The sequence below is a fragment of the Dermacentor albipictus genome, unplaced genomic scaffold, assembly GCF_038994185.2.
Source record: "Dermacentor albipictus isolate Rhodes 1998 colony unplaced genomic scaffold, USDA_Dalb.pri_finalv2 scaffold_11, whole genome shotgun sequence".
In the NCBI taxonomy this organism is placed as follows: Eukaryota; Metazoa; Arthropoda; class Arachnida; order Ixodida; family Ixodidae; genus Dermacentor; species Dermacentor albipictus.
Genome location: NW_027225565.1, coordinates 1218515 through 1231147, shown reverse-complemented (window position 1 = coordinate 1231147; position 12633 = coordinate 1218515).

Here is a 12633-nt window from a genome sequence, read left to right as displayed (position 1 = left end):
TTTTATTCTTTGCGGACACGAACGTACATGCACTATGGACACGATTCTAGGACTGTTTATAGAGCGGCTGCTTACGCCGAAGAATGTCGCCAGCTCGCTCGTTCATTCACATCCCTGGACCAGTGACCACCAAAAGCATCGCCACGATTCATCCAGTACGGCTACGTGCTTTTCTATGGCTCGCTGGTCTGGTTGTGGGTGCGCTCTACGTCTCCAGGCCTTTCCTCCAAGCTGCTCTCCAAGTATCATGGTCCTTATCGGGTACTGACACAAACATCCGCGGTAAACGACCTTATCGAGCCAATGGAAGCGCCTTCCGACAAGCGTCGTCGCGGCCAGGAAATTGTCCATGTCTCCCGGCTCAAGCATTGTCATGACCCCCCTGTGTTCCAGTGGGCATGGTGCTGGTGAAAGAGCAGATAACGAGAAGCGCTTGCTTCCCCGTTTCGCTATAGCCCCGACTGGCCCCGACTTGTTCCAGCTTACCGCTACAAACCTAGAACTAGTGCTGCTAGGCGAACCTTGTAGAAGTAGCAGTACATTATTATTATTTTTTTACGGCTGAGCTTCCTTTAGCGTCTTACCACTGTTCTAAAGTTATCGCTTAGCCCAAGACGCACCTGCATGTATTTCGAATATCCAGAATGTCGACAGGGTTCCAACAGCGAAAGAGAATTATCTAATAAGATTGCGCGCGTGAAGCGAATACTGGCATATACACTCTCGATCACATTTCAGTGCCCGCGATGGCACTGCAATGCACGACCATTCCAATCTGATGAACCGATGCCTTGATTCGTAGACCAGATTCAAAGCAAGCACTATTTGACACGCAGCCATCGTTGTGCTTTGACTTAATTTCTTTTCCAGCGCAAGCTCGCCTTATAATGAGTTATATTCGTGACTCACTCTTCTGGAACTGCCTTCTTCTTCACATCACTACAACCTGACGGTATAGGCGTGCTACATCTTCATTGAATGAATACAGAGAAAAGTACTGGAATTTTTTGTTGTGGGTGCGTTTATTATTTATACAAATAATTCATTATTCACAATTGACTTTTTAATCTAAGAAGTTGTAAATGACCGCAACCTGGACACTCACAGAAGGTATCAAGAATAACGAAAATTTAAATGCTTATTAGTCTCGCTTTCTCCTGATGGCAAAGAAGAAAGTTTCAATAAAGATATTCTTAGGGTAATTAAAAGCCTATCCGCTTGAAAACGTTTCGTCCGAGTTCCCCTTTGTAAGCTGATATCCACTTGAAGGTGTTTCGTATTGTGGGTCCTTGACGTACGTCCAACCTTCGAACAAAGGGTCATTCCGTATTTTTCATTTCGGGAAGGCGTGTTATCCTCCTGCCTTTCACTCTGGTTCACAACCACGCAAAAGACGAAAGTTCTGCGTGAGTAGCGTCGTTAGTCCGAACCCACGAGCTACCGCAACTCACCTCGCCTGTATCGCTATAATTTAGGTTTGGATATGAAATGTATATTTTAAATCAACGCATCAGGAATCCGAAAAAAGCCACCCTCGACTAGCGCAGCTGCGTTTCTTTCATTTTGTACTTCGTCTTGTGAGAGAATAAGAAGGCCACCGAGAAAAAAAGTGCAACATACTAAAGAAAAATGCAGATAATCGAAGGGCGAAAGGCAAGGAGTTTAACCATGGACGTGCCCGATTGGCCACCGTACACATGGGGAGGGAAAAAAATTAATGTTACCTCAGCGGTAAATGCGACAGAAATGCGGTAAGCATTACGGCGCAGCTCTGTGAGGTCCCGGATCCATGATTTATGCCACGCTTACTAAATTGCACTGTTGCTCAGTACTTCACTCGACACACGCCCTGTCTCTTCTAGGAGCGAAGTGTAACCGACTGTGGGGTCTGGAGCATACCACCATGGATATATATATATATATATATATATATATATATATCCATGGAAAGATAAGGATAAGGATAAGATATCCGAGAGATAAGGAAAAAGAATGAACAGGTGGCGAGAGTGAACCCTGCAGTACACACAGTGTAGGCACTTTCAAGAAGCACAGTTGCTCTTTTGTAGCCTTGTGAATCGAATGGTGCTTAGACCAAGTTCCCAGGATATTTTTCTCCGATAGTGGTCTACCTTCGATCCAGGTAATAGTTGCTCACCGAGCAGAGTGCTGAGTGCGGAAGTGTCATAGAAGGTGCTCTATACTGTCTCGTCAACCACCGAAAATTGCATGCGCGCTGCTTGACATTCCTAGAAAACTGTATATGCGACGATCAGCCATATGCAACATAGCAGCATTGTTTTGCGATGGCAGCTTCCAGGTGAGAGACAGCTTGATTATGCAGATGAAGAGAGGCTAACTTCTGCAGCAATTTAGGCTTAAATGAATGAGTGAATTCATTAAAAACAAAAGGAGAACCGAACGTTGGTTGAAGCACGCCCCGTACATTGGGAAAGGAGCGAGGTACAAAAAGAGAAAAAAAGAGCCGAGGTGGCAGGCGAAGTCGCAGTTAAGGGTCGAGAGAATAAGCGCGAATTTCTCAAACCAGTTCAATTTCAGTGTGGACGTGTGATGTAGCGAGCACATGATTGGAGTCACCGCCCAGCATGCGTCGTTTGCGGTAGTATAAGCACCCGCCGGTCTAGGTATTTAACGTTTACCAAATACCAATCTCGGCAATTACTTATTCATCGACCATACCTCGCCAGGTATCCCTCAGTGACAGGCTATGTGAACTACAGCTGCGCTGTCACAACAACTTACGACCATACCGTAACTCATGTGGTTACGGTTGCCATATGACCATTGCGTTTGCGGAAATACTATAAACGTCGGTTTACTGCACAAGTTATAGAACAGACAGTTTAGAACAGCGTTTCTCGGCTTACATACGCTCAACGCAAGCACCTTTGCAGTATGCTACGGGCGCGTCGCTTCAAGACAAAAGAGAGTTATAGGTCACCGAGCCAGCTGGCCAGCGTGCCCAGTGGGCTAGCGTAGACGCCAGTGCGCATGCATGGTACAACATGCGCAGTGGCGTCTACGCTGGCCCGCTGTGCCCGGTGGCGCAAGGACGCGAACGCAAACATAAGAGCGCGTTAGAAGACAGGGTGCCGTCTTGGGCTTCGTGCCAAACATATTGAAGCCAACAATATATTAGCAACCATGCTGTCTTTTCTATGCAAGGAGCTTATATACTTAAACTTCTGGAGCGTCAGTCCTAACCACCGCCTACGGTAGTACGTGAAGCCGCCGGCGGCCATATTGCTAGAAGAAGAGCGCGGCTTGTTAAGAACGGCCAGCTGCAGTGCAGAGTTTTGCCAACCCGTTGCGACTGGGGAGGCAACATCCCGGGAGCATCGCCGCCAACCTCTAGCCTCATCGCCGTTGTGACGGAATGAGTTCGGCGGGCCAACTATTAGACAGCTTTATTTTAGCGTACGCAACTATAACGTACGCTATACGCTATATAGCGTACGAAAGCGTACGAGACTAAGCGAAAGCCGTTTGCACAGTCATTTGCTATGAACGAAATGCATTTTACAAAAGCAACGCCAAATTCAATTCGAAGCGGGCAGCCGGGACCGCCGCCATGTTTCCCGCAAACTCCGCAAACCCCGCAAAAACGCTCACGCTAACTCGTTTGCGTTGCGTACGCCCGCTATACCCGCTATTTCGTTTAGCGTTCAGTGCATGCGCAGTGACGACCCGCTATTTTTTAGCGTACGCAATGGTATAGCGTACGCTATACTAAAACTGTATATTGTTACCAAACTCCACAACGCGGACCTGATCTGCTACGGGTGCACGAGTTGCCGCGGGAACGCCATTTTGCGCTCCTTCCCACGCACCGACCAAGACGCAAGGCAACGCGCTACCAGGAACGGCTCCGAGTTCTATGAAATTCGTGTGGTGTCGGTTTCGGACCGTAAACACGTGTGTGTGTGCATGTGTGTGTGTAGACCGTCCTGCGGAGAGGCGGTTAGTTTGCGATGACTAAACGAACGTTCGCATCACCTTGTATCGGGAGAGGACCGAGTGTTTAAAAACCACTGTTGTGCGGCTGCTCAGGTCACTCTCTCTCAAGCAGTCATGTTAGGCTGATGTGCTTTCTCAAACAGTCATGTTAGACTGGTATAAATACTGTAAATTAACCCATATTCCTCGTTCTCGATGAGAAGCAGTCCTTCCCTTCATCAACATCCTCAGCGTGGATAAGTTGGACGACGGTATGGGCCAGCTACCTTCTAATTCATGCCCGACTCCAATCTTGACAGGAGGAAGAAGAAGACGCCGGAGTGTGCGGACGAATTCTATTCGGCTCTTGTACCAATGTTTTCGTCGCGAGTTTTCACGATTTCAAGGAAATATTTGTGCAACACGGCTTTGTGAAGTTGCACGGACCCTGTGGACACTTTCCTGGACACTTTGAGTGTTTATCTCAACCATCTACAGCGGTTTTGCCATCGTCACCCGGCCGCCGCCTCGCTAGCCCTAACGAGGGGAGCTTCTAATCCGACGTGTCGAGCGCGGCGACGCTTCTGGCGCGTTGCTCTCTCTTCCACGTCGTCGCCGCCGCTGCATGGGCTACAATTATTGTGCTCGGACATGGAATACCAAGTGGCTGGGGAGGACGTTGCCGTGTAGGACATCACCCCGGATCAAGGCTGGCAGACTGCCACGTCTCGCAGCGCCGCAGCCAAACGTGAGAGCGTTAACCATACTCCGCCATATGGCGTGCTGAAACGTGGAGGAACTGAGACCCGCGGCCATGAAAACGTTAAAAACACCATCATCCGCGCGAGCAGAATGCCGCCGTTGCCAAAAGATGACATCCGTATTATTATAAGGCCCCCGCACCCCAAACTAAACAGGCCGCAGGCGCTAACGCTACGCTTATTACAGACAGATACCTATCCAAACCCGGCCACCTTACACATAATCTACCCGGACGTCTACCCAGATGATGCGTGCCCCTCGTGCGGAGTCACGGCGACACTCGCACACGTGCTCTGGGAGTGCAGAAACGCTCCGCCCGACTCTACCTCCGACAAGTGGGAGAAGACCATACAAAGCCCGCTCCTACAAGACCAGCAATGGGCCGTCCAGCAGGCTCGCGCAGCGGCCGCCAGGTATTCCCTGTCGGTCCCTGCGTGGGAGACGCCCACTGCGCGCTGACGTGCGTCCTGCAGGACTTTTATTAAAGTTTTTCCAATCCAATCTAATCCAATATTGACAACGGATCACGAGCGATGGGATTGAGCCCCCAATCCTGACAGGCTCCAGCATATATGTGGCCGCGATGTACGCGCGGCGCTACCTGCACTTGCGGTTCCGCGATGAAAACTAAAATTAAGTCCCTTTAAGAAGCATTTAAGAAGTACTTAAGAAGTCTATGATAAATATCAGTCCACCGTTGTGCGTTGCTGTTGTAGAAAAAAAAATGTGTCATGGTGGTGGGTGCATTGTGTTTAATAAGTTGCGAGAACTGAAAAACAGTCATGTTTTCTGTTTTCATCATTCAGTAACCTGCCACGTACATCGACAGCGTGATGCCCTTTCGTGGATACGTGGTGCCGGCCCATATTCGCAGCGACAAGACCTCGAAATATGGTATCCTTATGCCATTTCTTAAAAAATCACTTTGTTTAAATGAGTCTTCAAGTCGCTGATTATAAAGCTGTTATTGCTTTAAAGTTGGGAATGGGCGTTCTTGAGTTAAACCTAGAAAACAAGAAAAAATATCTATGGGCACTTTGCTGAGCTAAACTGCGATAGGCGAAAGCCTATCTATGACTGCCTCTGTTGCTGTTGTCTGAACTGTTCTGCGAACGGACGCCGCCGTGGCCGCGGGCATGGGATGCAATCACAGCCGGCTGCAAAGTTTGTTGCTGATAAGCGCGCACCCCCACGCGCATGTCCGCGCTCTCCGACGCCCACTCGCACAGCGCTACTGGCATGGCGCCTCTTCTCCTTGCTCCCCTTGCCGATGATCACGGCTTTCCTGCGTCCACCACGGACTGCGCCCGGACACTCATGAGCCACTAAAGGCTTACGCCTTAATACAAGGGTATGTCTCCTTTTTGTCCAGCGTTGCAGCTTTAACCGGAAAGACTCAGTGAAAGAAAATTTACAATAAAGCTAAGGCGATGATATGCACGCAGCCGCAAGTCCACATGCGCTCGAATGAGAGCATCCTGCCAAAGTTAGTCATGTGTTACCTAGCGCCTCAAGCAATCTTCACTTTTTTTTTCGTTTCTGCGTCCATTCTGCCTGCGTCAGTGACGAAAACAAGAAGTGGGAAGGCCGATAAATCGAACGTGGCGGGGGAAGGCGCTAGCGTAGTCGTTAGCGTGGCCAGCTCCGAAATGTAGAACGCTGCGGATACAGGGACTCGAATCACGTGGCTTGTTTGTGAAAGCACCTTTATGTGCTCTCTGGAGTTGACGAAGCTCAGAATGAGGCGGCGGCCTGACGAGTCGCCGTGAGCGCTACAAAATAAGCGGGCGTGCAAAGTCGCAACCCAAAGCCGAAAGTATATTCAGAGGAAATAGAAGCATGCTACTAACGACAAAAAAAAAGTGATGAATAACGAACGCTGTTGATGAGCAAGGTTGTAGACCGATCACCAAAGACAGGGTAGCGCTCCTATCCCGGTAATTAGAGGGAATGTACAGTCGCGTTCATAAATTTGGAGACCATGCGAGCCCGTGGCCGTGTGCATGCACGTGCCATCTGGCGGCTCGGTGCCTGCTGTCAAGAGTATCGCAGTGTGCATGCGCGTCCATCCTATCTCGCTGGCCTACATGTTCGCTCGCTGCGCATTGGCGCGTGGGCTGATTATCGTAAAAAGCGTGGCAGTTTGGGCGAGTTGGTATGTCATGACTGTACTAGGCTTGTAGCGCAGCTCGGAAGAGCAAAAAAGGAATAAGGTAGGGGTAATCAAAGGGAACGGGAAACAGAGTGAGCGCTCACTCTGTTTCCCGTTCCCTTTGATTACCCCTACCTTATTCCTTTTTTGCTCTTCCGAGCTGCGCTACAAGCCTAGTACAGTCATGATTATCGTAATTTGCGTTCGTTGTCACCAGGAGCGCGATCGGAGATCTTTGTTTGTTTCGCGCTCTGTCCAGCTGGAGGCATGCTTGCAGAAGACTAAGCGGCAATACGCAAAATGCGCTTGTACACTTTCACAGTGTAATGCTATGTTCACACTACGGCCGTAACGCGCGTAACAGCTCTTTTGGCGTATCGAACGTAACGGCTGTAAAAAACGTTACGGCAGTTAAGCCGGCACTTTTGTTCACATTTACTGCTGCTTAAATTACGGCTTTTACAACAGGCCAATCAAATTTGGAGCTGCAGAATCGACGTCACCAGCGGTCCAATATGGCTCCTGCCAACATGCGAGCGCTGGCCGAGATCGAAGAAATTCACGCTCAAAACAAACTTATTGTCATGTATATTCAATCGCCCAAAGACGACGAAGGCGACGCAGAAGGGTTTGGGTGCGGCAAGTATTTCTCGACAGGGCCGTGGACGGCGATTTTCACAACCTTTTCGCGAAGCTCCGAGTTGTTGACGCTGCGATGTTTCATAACACCACGCGCATGTCGCCCCAGCAGTTCCGCTTCCTTGAAAACCTAATCAGACCACTCATCGAAGTTCGGTGCACGCATCTGCAGCCATCGATTTCCTCGGCGGATAAACCAGATGAACTGAAAACAGTCTCGCAAGGCGCACTGCAAAAATTTTCACGAACACAGCCAATCGTGCGCACGGAATGGCGGAATAGCACTTCCCGCGCCCGGAGCTGTCTGCAGACGGGAGGACGGAAGTGTCGTCACCGGTTGTTGAAAGCCGAAAGCTTATCGGTCATTGGCTGTGTCACAACGGTCGTAACATAACAGTCGTAAATGTTGCCGACCCTTTAACACTCTCACCCACGATTTTTGCGAGAATTGCGCACGTTGGTACCTTTACGTTCGCAGTCTGAACTAGACGCATACGCTTGTTGCGCTTCCGCTTACGTATGTTACGAAAAATCGGCGCCTTACGAACGTAGTCTGAACATAGCATTAGGCTTCTCAAACAACGTCTGTGTCCGCCAATAGGGAGGCTCGATAACGCCGTGGAAATATCTGAGCATAGCAGCGTGAAAGCCTGACAATAGGTAGCGCTTCTTCGAACGTGGTATTCTGCCGACGATAGCACGCTGTGCCGGGAACGCCCCACTCCGCAGAAAGCGCGAGTGGTGTGTATCGGCCACGGTGGAAGATATGTACCCCTTAGATGGGGAATATGTTCGGCTTGCTGAGGCACGATCGACCAGCTAAAGTTGCAACGGCGCGCTTCCATCGGCCCGGTGACGGCAGCGGATACCTATTGGTGAGACGACGCAACTTCAGTTAGAACGCAGGCAGTGGCTTGCGCGGCCAAGGAACGCGCGCATAATAAAACCAACCAGAGAACGGCGTCGGCAGGCAGCGACGCGTCGCCGTATCTGCTCATTAGCCCGGCGATGCCCTCTCCCCTACCATCTCCCCTCACCATGGTGACCTATAAATGTATATAATTACATTTTCGCGCGTCACTCAATCAGTTTGGATTTTCCGTGAAGCGGCATCGCCATACCAACGGGACATAAAACCAATGAAACATATTCTGTCTTGAAGTTGCTCCGTACCGCTGATGGGTATCCGCTGACATCGATGCGCGCGTGGCAGCGATACCTTACATCGTCGTATCGGCCAGACAGCCGTGACAGAAGCGGGGAAAGCAGGCGCTTCCGTAGTTGAAAAACATCGCCGAGGTCGGACCAAGGAGATCGAAGATGCCGCGCCGCTGCTTCGCGAGCAACACTACTGGCGGCTGCGGCTGCAAATTCCTGTGAACGGCGCGCTCGCGGGTGCGCAGCGAGCGAGCAGGCCAGAGAGATATGATGGACGCGCATGCGCACTGCGATACTCTCGACAGCAGGCACCGAGCCGCCAGACGGCGGGCTCATGCACATGGCCACGGGCTCGCATGGTCTCCAAATTTATGAACGCGACTGTACATCAACAGCATATCAACTAGCGTATAACAGATACTTCATTAAGACTCTTGCGTGTTTGTGTTGTGTAGCACGAGCGAGTAGTGTAAGAGATGACATTGAATAGAAAGCCGTGAGGCCAATTCCACGACAAGTAATTGAGGATAGCCATATTGAACGTCAGCGCCATGTTGAGGGAAGCCTGCGACTTCAGTTGCTCAGGTCGCCAGAAAGGCTTGAGTGGTAGCATACCCTTGGACGTATTTGGTAACCGCAGCGATAGACACACACTTTGCGAAAACGAAAAGAGGAATAGGAGCGAGTGAGTTGAAAATTAGATTAATGAGATAACTCATGTGGTATACGAAGAGATTGTAGAAGAGAATTAGGTTAGATGGAAGACCTTTTGCAGCTAAATAGCATATGCCAACCAAAATGAATCAGTGTGGTCATACTTGCGCGACAAGCCATGGTTGCCTGCCACCAGGACATCATGGAGTTACGGCAACGACAGTTTGCAATGGGTGCTTGAGAATAAAAACGAGCACATTGGACACAAACAAATAGAAGCACACGTCCAAGGGACGTTTCTACTGTACAAGATAACATCCTGAATAAAAAAAAAGTGCTTGCGAACAGGGACATCAGAAAATTGAGTACTACGGCCCTTGTTGATTTTGTTCAGCATGACATCAGCGTTTTATTCAACGTTTATCTCTGAGAAAATGAGCTCAAGCTATGTTTTTTTGCCTTACAATGGCGGACGTAATCAGGCAAAAAGTGAAAGCATTAGATGGTTCCTACGTACTCTGTGCAGATTACGTACAACAATGATAGAAAGAATACAACATTATAACAGAATATAATTCGAAAACAAGTTCACTTATTATTACAGTGCAGTAAAAAGGAAGTGCCTCCACAGTGTACCTGTGAATGACACAAATAATGAGCATACGAAAAAAAGTCTTGTAGGTCTGTAGTACGACTTGGCAACGGGATAAAAGTTACTCCTGAAGGTGGAAAGTCGAGTGAGCAAATGGGACAGTTGGCTCTCGCAGTGATGAAACCCCGCAAAGGACGCGATGACTCCACGACGACACGCGACATTACGTCAACAAAGACATCTTTTTAAAGCATTTGCCTCGTCCTTCGGCTTTTCCACTGCTGCTGCTGCTGTCTTGCACGCCGCGCTGTGGAGGCGGGGGTGCATATACATGGAAGAAACGGAGCAGCTGAGGAATGGCAACGCGAGAACTCGTTTGGAGCTTTTCATCGCGTCACACGTGCACAGTGCTATCTGGAGCTCCCTGGACATCGTTACATTAGCCTCTTTGAAGCTGTAATTATCTGTGACCCTCCGCAAAAGCATTCCAGGAACTGCAGCGTTTAACGCTCTACTGACGTGAAGGTCCTGAGGAGAGCTAAATGGAATGGTAGAGAGGGAGCAAGGAGATGAGGCAGAGAATATTTTCATTCGCAGTGAGCAAAAGCGGCGGTCGTCTCCAAGGTAGAACGGCTTCAATCCCATGACCATTACAGCATTGCCAACTGCCGTGGGGTCGTAGTCGTCAAAATTGGATACAAGTGACAAGAAGAAAAAAGAAAAAAAGAAATCAAGAAGAAAGAAGCTTGCACAAGACCGCAAGAAAATAAAATGACTTTTTGAGCCGCATCGACAGGGGGTCGTGCTATGGTTTCAACGTCTTAAAAATCCCCCAAAATATGAACAGAGGCCGTCAAAACTGCAGGCATTTTGGGGAAGGTGAACTCGCTGGAAATCCCAGGACAGTGGTAGCTTAAATATAGAAGGTGACTCAAAGATCAAAGATAAAAATAAAACATAACGTTTGTAGCCAAAGTTCCGGACAAATATATTGGCTGTTGAATGAGTTCAGCCGAAACCCGATGGTGCGAAATAAGGCGAGAATGTCGGCAAGTGTTGTAGAGAGGTCAAGTAGGTCCTGTGGCCGACGCCAGCGCCCGGCAACTGTCAGGCGGCTGCACGTATAAGCAAGACGCCTGGTCATCAGTCGTTACAGGGTGATTCGGGTATAAATTTTGGGCGCGGACTCTATCACATTAAATACAATGCACTCTACGGTGATTCTTCGGCGACTCGTACCGATTCTCGCGCCATGACGATGCAAATTGTCTCACGTGGCGACTGTCACCTTCCTCGAACTGCCAACATTTACCCGCCGTAGTGGCTTATAGGGGATATAGGGTTGCGTTGCTAAGCATGAAGTCGCGAGATCGAATCCTAGCCACGGCAAACGTATTTTGATGAGGGCGAAATCCGAAAATACCCATGTACCTAGATTTAGGTGCACTTTAAAAAACACCAGCTGGTCCAAATTATAACGGAATCCCCCACTACCGCGTGCCTCATAATCAGATCGTGGTTTTGGCACATAGAACCCCATCATTTATTATTTACCGTTCCTTAAGGAGTCGCACAACTATTGAATACAAGTAAGTGTCAGGAGTTGTGCGCGAAGTTTTTGAGTATGTGGGTAGCCATTCTTGCGTTCCATATCTGCTAGTCTATATTGCGGGTATATCATATTGGTCGAACGGAAACAATTAACTGGAAGTGCTGTTTATGTCATGCCCAAAGGTGTACCTGCCCCGGTGGCCAGTAAATGGGACGTAATATTGTGAGCAGCTTCGGCCATAGCATGTTAACGCACGACCGCACAGAGACAGTTTGTACAATTCCTGTGTTGTGCCTTTTGCCTAAAAGTTCAAAGCCAATCTATGCATGTATTCATCGAAATAGTTATGCACATCTTGATTTCCAGCTGCTGCGGTAGCCCATGTGTGCGGATAGCAAAGTCGCTAAGGAAATAATTGGGGGCACCTTAACGGAATCGATAAGTAAAAATCAAAAGGCGTCCAAGACGGTGTCTCTCGTAGACGCTGCGCGATGTTCGGACGTTAATATGTGCCGACTGAAGAAAGGCTGCTGCGGGGTGCTTCCGACGATTACCCTAGCTTGTTGACTCCTTAGTATCAAAAATAAAGGAAAAGAAAAAAAAGAAAAGAAATAACCGTATCAAAAGCTGTCACAGAGTTGTATGCCCGCGCCCCTCTCGAGTGGGCCGACATTGCCTCCGCAGCCGCAGCGCTGCTTGCACGGCGATGAGGGAAAGCGCTCCCCATTGTCCCCGAACCCGCCCGACGGGTTGATCACGTGGGTCGCCTGAGCGCGACGGAGGGACGAGGCGGCTCGGCGAGCGGCAGAGCAGCTTGGAGGACGAAGGAGCGAGGTCGTGCACCGGGGGACAGCTGAAGATGTGGTCGGCAGGCTGAGATCCCCAGGCCGAAGCCTTCGCCGGTCGAGCGACAGACGGTGCAAGTCCGTCAGGATCTTCGGCAGCGAGGTTGCAGCAGCCCGACGCTCTTCAGATCGGGACCTCGGCAAGCACGCCCCAGATAAGCCTCGTGTTCCAGGCCGCTCTCAAACTTTCCGCCCGACTCTCTTTTCTAATCGCGTTTAATCTTTCATTTGTCTATCCATCGCGTGTTAATTCTTTTATGTTCTGTTAGTGTAGTGCTTGCCGTATTTATTGTCGCGTGTATTTTTAGTTTGTGTCGCGTAT